Source organism: Protopterus annectens, chromosome 7.part0 (genome assembly GCF_019279795.1).
Source record: "Protopterus annectens isolate FY-2018-M chromosome 7.part0, PAN1.0, whole genome shotgun sequence".
Classification (NCBI taxonomy): Eukaryota; Metazoa; Chordata; order Ceratodontiformes; family Protopteridae; genus Protopterus; species Protopterus annectens.
In genome coordinates this window covers 502,894,222-502,903,835 of record NC_056739.1, presented here as the reverse complement: position 1 = coordinate 502,903,835, position 9,614 = coordinate 502,894,222, and positions in this window count along the sequence as shown.

The window sequence follows — 9,614 nt, the reverse complement described above, 5'->3', positions numbered from 1 at the left end:
AATATGGACATCATCTGTAAAACAACACTTTCAGTCTCACTATGTATCCACTTAATTCCCAAAATTAGGAACTTCTGAAGTAGAAATATAATTTTTAAAAACAAATTAGCATAAAAGAATATGCATAGTAGCCTTACATATAACTCCAGGTAATAAAATCCAAACAGCACAATATTTGCCTTCTGGAAAAGTCGCAATATCCCACATGAAACCATTGGGTGATCTAAACATTGCCTGTCAAGTTACTAACTCAGACTCCCCTAGAAATGCTATAAATCTTTGCAGCTTCACTCATATAATCACCACCCTCACTAAACTCAATAAAAGTAGTACCAGGCATTCTACACTAGGCTGGATACCCTCCTCATGGCCAAACCATATAAGTATCTCAGGTTGCCTACCTGCTTTAATTTGTGATCATTTTTTTAACTTTCGTAGCATAACACCATAGCAATGTAAAAGGGCATCTTTATCTTTCACTTTTCCTCATCTGTTGGACCCTTCCTCTAGATGAAGCAGTCACTTACTTCAACACAACTTTTCTCCAAACTCTTAACAATTTTGATCACATTTGTACAACTAGAATTAAATTAAACTCTACACTTTTGTTACCCAAACAAATCAAACAACTTATGTCACAAAGAGATAAAAAGTGGGAAGAATCAAACTGTAGTAAAAAAATAGCTTACACATATTTAGACAGCTTAGAAAGTGTGCTAAAATTAAATCATGCAAACAATCCTACTATGCCAATTTTCACCAAAAGTATCAAAACTGTCCCAACTCCACACTGACCATATTACCACATCTCTGCCAAATGCAAACAACGCTAATGTTAGTGTTGCTACTCAGTTCATTAGCCACTTTGTTGAAGCAGCACATATCTTACTCAGAGATAACCTTAGTAACCCTTCATCCTACCAATCTGTACTGAAAACAATTCTCTTTCTTTCAAGTTTGAACCTTTCCCAATGGCTACTATTAAAAGATGTCTTCAAAATCTAAAAGCTACCACATTAGTAATTAATAATCTTCTAGATGAATATATTAAAAGGCAGCAGGTGTCCTTATTTACCCTATTTATATTCTGAGAAATGTGTCATTGACAGAGAACGATGCCCCCTTATCTGGAAAAAAACATCTATCATTCCTTTGCACAAAGGTGACAGTTCCACTGAATTCTCAAACTATAGACATATAGCTATCCTAGCTCTTTCTTCTACGGTTCTTGAAAAATTATCTATCCTCAGCTTTTCAACTACCTTAGCAAGAATAATATTCTTTCTGAAGATCAGCATAGTTTCTCTTCCCACCATAACAGAAACACTTCCCTTTTCAGTTAAACTAACACCATAAATTCTCATAGAAATACATGTACCCATGTCTCTCCTCTTTGCTTTTCATCCCTTCCTTTCTCTTCACATCAGAAATTGCTAACCAAACTCTCTTCTTTAGGACTTGATTATTCATTTTTCCTATGGTGTCAGAGCTACCTATTAAATAGGCAACCAGCTGCAAAATAGCAAAAAAAAATACTCATCATTCCTCTCTGTTGGTGCTCCTTAAGGATCAATCTTATGATCATTACTGCTTAACACCTTTATAAGTGATGGACACACTGGAACAAAGCATGCCAGCATAGTGATATATACAGGTGACGCTACTCTCCTCTGCTTAGCTGCTGATATTCTATACCTTCAGCAGGTAACTCAAGACTCCTTGTCATCTATTGAGTCATGGTTACACACCTGAAGATGCAAAAACCAAATGGCTGCAGGTACACTGAGGTGCCCAATGCTGATATTCTATACCTTCAGCAGGTAACTCAAGACTCCTTGTCATCTATTGAGTCATGGTTACACACCTGAAGATGCAAAAACCAAATGGCTGCAGGTACACTGAGGTGCCCAAAACACACAACAACAGCAAAAGTAAATTAAGGCACCAAAGTTACTCACTGGAAATCAGTCACTGTTATTGCAGAAGACAAACGGTAGCTAGGCGCTTTCACAACAATTGCTTCATCAGACCACATCACTACAACTGATGCTTGGTTAAATACTAGGACAATTAGTATGACATCACAATTTAAAGAGATATCACTCCACTAACATAAGAGCATATATCAATATCCATAAGAAAAATGCATAAAATATATAGAAAGGTGTGTATTTACACACAATAATATTTAAAAAATATTAATATTTAAAAAAGGGGAGGGGGTTAAATCCCTGATGGTTATTAAAAAAAATATATATATATATATATATATATATATATATATATATACATTATATATATGCACATATACACACACATATAACCATAATAGTACAATGAAAAATATATATATATAAAAAAACTCATGTTTTAGTGTTTAAGGCGCCTGGTAAGGAACTAATGAGGTGCAGCCATTCAAACCAGGATATCTATCTGCTTGTAATTTAGTGATCCATTGTTGTTCTAATTCTTCAGTGTGGTTTTCTACGTCACCACCTCTGTTTGTCCTTACTATTTGTTGTAAGATTAAAAGTTTAAAACAATGGCTACTGTCTGTATTCAGGACATGATTAGCTAGAGCATTTGATTGCCTCTGGTTCCGTGTACAAGCAGCACAATAACCCTTACTGATTTAAAGCAGATAAGAACCAGTATTTATCACAAACCTACAAGAACCAATGCCTGTCTGTACAGGTCAAGCATGCACCCGAGACACATACCTAGAAATGTCCTCAAAGGACAAGTCTATAGAACCCTACATAATAATGATGAAGAGGCAGTAGTTGCTTTAAATAAGTTACAAGACGAATTTCAAACAAGAGGCTATTCTAGCTCAGAAATCACTAGAGTGATAGCAGATGCATGGAAATTGAGATCTACAAGATGTAAACCATACATGAGCTCTTATAGTGCTGATACAAGTATACCTTATGATACAAGTATTGATAGAAATAAGTTTAGAATAGTTTTTAGATTTGCTAGTGACATCAATAAGTATACGGAAATTATTAAAAAGAACTGGCACTTATTACATGAAATACCAGGTCTGGTTTCCACAGTTGGTGACACCCCAAACTTCAGTTTTAGAAATAATGTGTCTTTAAAGCAGCAGCTCTGTAATAGAGAACATCAGTCTTTTAGAAAAAATCTCTCAAACAGACAGGGCACCTTCCCATGCAGAAATTATGCTGCTTGTCAGCATGTCTACACTAAAAATGAGTACATTCATCCTGCGAAATGTTTTAAACTTTATACGAAGAATTATTATGATTGTAAAAGTGTCGATGTTTATTTTTGTTTTTGCCAAGCATGCCATGCCTATAATGTAGGCAAAACAAATAGGAGCTTTAAAGAAAGAATGTTAGAACATATAAGGGCCATACGGAACCAGAAGCAATCAAATGCTCTAGCTAATCATGTCCTGAATACAGACAGTAGCCATTGTTTTAAATTTTTAATCTTACAACAAATAGTAAGGACAAACAGAGGTGGTGAAAACCACACTGAAGAATTAGAACAACAATGGATCACTAAATTGCAAGCAGACAGATATCCTGGTTTGAATGGCTGCACCTCATTAGTTCCTTACCTTAAGGCCAGGCACCTTAAACGCTAAAACATGAGTTTATATATATATAAAAAAATATATATAGATATATATATATATATATATATATATATATATATATATATATATATATATATATATATATATATATATATAAAACCATCAGGGATGACATTTAAATATTAATATTTTTTTAAATATTATTATTTTTAAATATTATTGTGTGTAAATACACACCTTTCTATATATTTTATGCATTTTTCTTATCGATATTGATATATGCTCGTGTGTTAGTGGAGGTAATATCTCTTTAAATTGTGATCCTATACTAATTGTCCTAGTTGTAAGCATCAGTTGTAGTGATGTGGTCTGATGAAGCAACATTAAGTTGTGAAAGCGCTTTACCGCTGCTTCTGCAATAAAGTACAGTGACTGATTTCCAGTGTGTAACTTTGGTGCCTTAATTTACTTTTGCTATGGTTACACACCTCCAGCCTAATCCTAAATGCAGATAAAATGAAGTTAGCACTATTCTTACCAAAACCATACCAAAATCCAAAACAAGCCTTTAACGTTACATCAAAAGACAATACTATAATAGAAATAGTATCACAAAGTAAATTGCTGGATGTTACTGCAGATGAAAAGCTAAAATTTGAACATCATATTCTTTATGCTTGTAGAATATGTGTGTGTGTGTTGTACCTTTAAGAAGCATTTCCAAGGACTAATTGTGGATATATAAATAGCAAGCATGTGCTAGCTTCAGTGCCATTTTGAGAGTGCAGCCAGAGAGTGAGCATGCATGAGAGAGTCAGTCTGTTTATATGTTCATCAAAGTTAAAGTTATTTGCCTCAATCCTGATGTGTTTGTACATATAAAGCTGCTTGAACAAAGTCCATGCATGTTCGTCTATTTCATCTCAATGGGACGAATGACATTGTGTCAGAACCGGGATTCCAGAGACTGCTTTTTAGAGATATGAGGTGCAGAAGCAACATCAAAGGCAAAATAACAGAAACAAGAGTAAAAAAAGGGCCAGAAACAAGCTAAAGGTAGTGAAAACTTGCAGAAACAAGTATTTTATTAAAAAAGATAAAACAGAGCATTACATGGGCACAAAACACATTACTAAGCAAATTAATAGCACAGAAATGTTTATTAAGCAAACAAAAGGCATAAAACGTTTATTAATTAAGTAAAATGTTTGAAGTTAAGATATTTGATAAAATGATCAGCAAAAAAGCAAATAGAAGGTTCAGAGCCAGCTAGGAATTGCTAAATGAGCATATTTACAGTAAAACAAACACAAGAAAAGAGGCTCAAAGGGTAAAACAAATATAATAAAGGGCATATTAAGCAAAAGAAAACAAGGCAACTGCATGTTTTTTTTGGGCAGATTACAGTGTTTTGGCATAAACAGTTACTCTGCATTAACTCCAAATTATACTTATGTACTCCAAAATACTTATGCTTTAATTTTATTCAATATTGTGTTACAACACCTTGCTCAAATGTTATTATTCTGTCTTCTATATTACTGTGTTCCTCAAATGTTATTATTCTGTCTTCTATATTACTGTGTTTTAGTAGTTTTTGAAAATTGTATTGTACTTGTTAACTTTGTTGATATTAGCTTTGTAATAATTGTATATGGAGCTTTTCTCCCCAGGCCTCCTTTGAAAACGGGCTCATTCTACCCCAATGGACTTTCCCGGTTAACAAACTGCAAATAAATAAATAAATAAATAAAACCCTAAATAGCATAACTAAAGTTACTTGAAACATAACAACGTGTGTAAAAGTGCTTACAGTGTGTGTTTATTACTGTGCATTTATTCCGAAGAGTTTATTGTGTGCAAAGTGCAACTATGTCGTGAAGGCCAGTCAAATACAGTCATTTCTAGAAGTTTCTTTTGCTGGGGTGTCTATTCACAAAGTGCTGTCATTACAGAGTGTTTATTGCATTGTAAAGAATTACATAGCAAACTACAGCCATTTTGGAAGTGTTTCAATGTGCTGTGTACTGTTTATTCACAATGTGCAATTACTTCAAAATGTTTCTCACTCCAAGCTTCTTCTGCTGCCCCGTTTAATCACAATGTGCCGTTACTATGAAATGCTTCTTAAAATGATGATAAATGACTTTACAGTACAATATTTTCAAGAGTATTACAGTGCCCGGGAAATTTATTTTGCAAAGTATTTTGCAGAGTTCAGTTACTCAGAGGCTTATTGTGCTATTGGGCATAGTTACAAGCATTGGTATACATTTCTGGCACACATATATATATATATATATGTATGTATGTTCCTGCCTGCATATTTGTAAAACCTTTGCCGATATGTTAATATGGCAGAAGCATTTCACAGACTAGGTCCACTTGTATTTGATCAGAATATTGCAGAGAACTGGAGAATATTTGAGCAAGAGTACAATATTTTTATATAAGCAGCTTAGTCAGATAAAGATGCATCCACCAGGGCATTCATTTTGCTAAACCTAGCTGGTTCAGAGGCCATTAAATGAGAGCGTTCATTTGTGTATGCACCAGCAGTGTATGAAGGGAAGATGAGAATTGTCATATTGTTGTAAAGGCTGAATCAAGGGAAGCTCCTTACTGTTCAAAGAGTAAATTCAGAGAAATGTGCAACCCCCAGACCAATGTTACATTAGAACAACATTTGTTTATACAAGAGACCAAAGGCCAGGAGAAACATTTTCACCTTACATTACTGACTTCAGAAACAAAGCTAAAACTTGCATGTTTGGCAACTTAAAAGATGAGCTAATAAAGGACAGGTTTGTGGGTGGTATTAATAGTGCTGCTGAGAGGAAGATTTTGCTTTGTGACAGAGACGTAATGTTGAGCAAGGCTATTGAGATTTGTCAGATCCATGAAGTTATGGAAAGGCACACAAGTATGCTTGCAAGTGACAAGAGTATGGTTTCAGCAGGCACTAAAGCAAATGTAGACATCATGCAGCATGTGGCAAGCAGAAATAGGCCTAAGCATGTGGCAGTTTCAGACCCTGCAGGCGTGGCAGAGGAAACCCAAAGTTTTCCAGCAAGTTTTAAGACTAGCTGAGTTAAAGGAGCATGCTCAGTGCAGAACAAACATTACTCAGTACAACACAAGGGTAAATCAGCAAAACCCAAGTCAGCCTTCATTGTTAGCAGTCATAACTGCAGTGCCAACCTTGAGTCTAAAAGAGAAAGGTGCTTAGCATTTGGTCAGCAATGCCACAAGTGTAAAAAATGGAATCATTTTTAAAAGTTTTGCATGTCAAGTAAACCTCACTACAGTTACAAAGAAAGATCACTCAAAGAAGCAAATTGATCAAGTAGGGCTATAGTCTGCTTTCTACGTAGAGGGTGTATCAGTGATTGGTCAGTGCAGTAAACGTATTAGCAAAGGGCAAAGTATTTTGTGCTGTACTGATCAATGGCAAACCTGTTGAGCTCAAAGTAGACAATGTTTCAACATGTAATGTTATGTTAGCAGAAACATTTGCCAAAGAAAGAGCTGGTGCACAACTTAATGTGGACAGATGTGTGAGACTTGTTGCCCATGGAGGTGAAGAAATTCAAACAAAAGGCTCAGTAGTGCTTTCATGTTATTTGGCTGGGAACAGTTAGAGGTTGTTGTTTTACATAGCCTGAAGACCTGTGCAGTCATTACTAAGTCTCAGAGACACTTTGAGAATGAAATAGCATTCCTTTACTAAGGATGTTCATCACATAAGCACAAATCACAGTTCCATTTCCAGTCTCAGTGAAACAATTTTATCGGAATATGCTGATGTTTTCACTGACAAGCTAGGCAAGCTTCCAATTGTGTATTCCATAAAGTTAGACCCAGAGGTCAGTCCAGTGGTCAAACCAGCAAGAAGAGTTCCATTAGCTATGCAGAGCAGAGTTAAAGCGCAGTTGGATAAAATGGTGAAACAAAGTGTGATTTGTCCAGTCACAGAACTAACTGAATGGGTGACGTCTATGGTAGCAACTCATAAAAAGGGCTTAGGCAAGATCAGAATATGCATCGACCCAAGAAACTTGAATATGGCCTTGAAGAGACCTTATCATCCCATGCATACAGTCGAGGAAGTCACAGCCTTGATTCCGAATGCTACTGTATTTTCTGTCTTGGATGCAAACAGTTCATTTTGGCAAGTAATGCTTGATTGCAGATCTTCACTACTGACTACATTCAATACCCCATTTGGAATATATAGATTTGTCAGGATGCCATTTGGTATAAATTCTGCAAGTGAAGTCTTTCAGTGTGCAATGGAACATATTTTTTCAGGCTACCCCTGTGCCATAATAGTAGATAATTTATTGATTGGTGGCAATGGTGAAGTAAATCATGACAGAAACCTCAAGAAAATTTTAGACAGAGCATGTGAAGTGAGCTTAAAGCTCAATCCTCTAAAGTGCAAATTTAGATTACCACAAGTTACATATGTAGGTTATTTGCTTACTAGTACTGGGTTATGACCAGACCCATCTAAGCAAGCAACTATTCTTAAGATGCCTGCTCCAGATAATGCCCAAGCTCTAAGGCATTTGCTTGGTATGGTTAGCTACTTTGGCAAGTTCATACCAGATTTCAGTGAATTGACAGCACCTTTAAGAGAACTGACATGCAAAAATGTTCTATGGTTTTGGCTAGAACAGCACTAGAGAGCATTTGATGATCTTAAGCAGAAAATTGCCGCTCCACCTACACTAAGGCACTATGATGTCAACAGACCAGTTACTCTTTCCTGTGACACTTCAAAGTTTGGTCTTGGCACAGTTATTCTTCAAGAAGGTAGGCCAGTAGCCTATGCATCTAGAACTCTTACCCAGACTGAAATGCAATATGCTCAAATTGAGAAGGAACTTTTGGCAATTGTGTTTGCATGTTCCAAGTTTCAGGATTATATTTATGGTTGAGATATCCAGACTGAAACTGATCATCAACCTCTAATTACTATATTGAAGAAGTATATGCATTCTGCTCCAGCAAGATTACAAAGAATGATGCTCAAATTGCAAAAGTACAACTTCAAAATGCGTAGAAAAAAGGCAAACTTCTTTGTCTGGCTGATACCTTATCTAGATCACCCAGAAATACAACGGAACAGGTTGATGCAGAAAATTTTGACTTTGATGTCATGGAAGTGCATAATATTTCAACCATGAGACTTGATGAGCTGAGCGATCATACAAAGACCGATCCTGTTTTGCAAAAGCTCAACCACTACATCCAGGTAGGATGGCCATCAAAGCAATCCAGTGTACCGCCTGAAATACAAGCTTATTTTCCTTACAGAGATGAGTTGTCGATGGAAGATGACATTATTTTCAAAGGTCCTAAAGTTCTTGTTCCTGCTTACTTACAATGTCAGTATATCCAGATTTTGTATCATGGACACCCAGGTTCCAAATATACCAAAAAAAAAGGGTGAGAGAGACTAGTATTTTGGCATTCTCTGGAAAAATATATTAACAGAGTACTTCCATCTTGTTCAGTATGCAATAGTAATAAAACAAATCTGCAAAAAGAGCCACTTCAGCTAAGTCAGGTTCTTGAACTACCTTGGTCAACAGTAGCCAATGACATGTTCGCGTGAAACAATCAGTATTACTTAGTGTTGGTTGACTCTTATTTGAACTGGTTTGAGATAAATTTGTTACCTAACCCAATGTCCACTTCTGTTATTACCAAGCTGAAACATCATTTCTCAGTCCATTGAAGTCCAATTAAGCTTATATCTGAATGGTACTAATTTACCAGTCAGAAATTTGAAAAAGAATGGGACTTTGTACATGTCACTAGTCTTCCTGAATACCCACATTCAAATGGTCTAGCTGAACATGCAGTACAGAGTACAAAGCAATTACTAGAGAAGTCAAAACATGACAATACCAATGTCTTTTTGAATTTACTCAATCTCAGAAACATAACCCATGATGATATACTTGGCTCACCTACTCAGAAACTTCTTTCCAGGCAAACCAGAACAAGCTTGTCTATCAGTTCCAGTTTGTTGAGG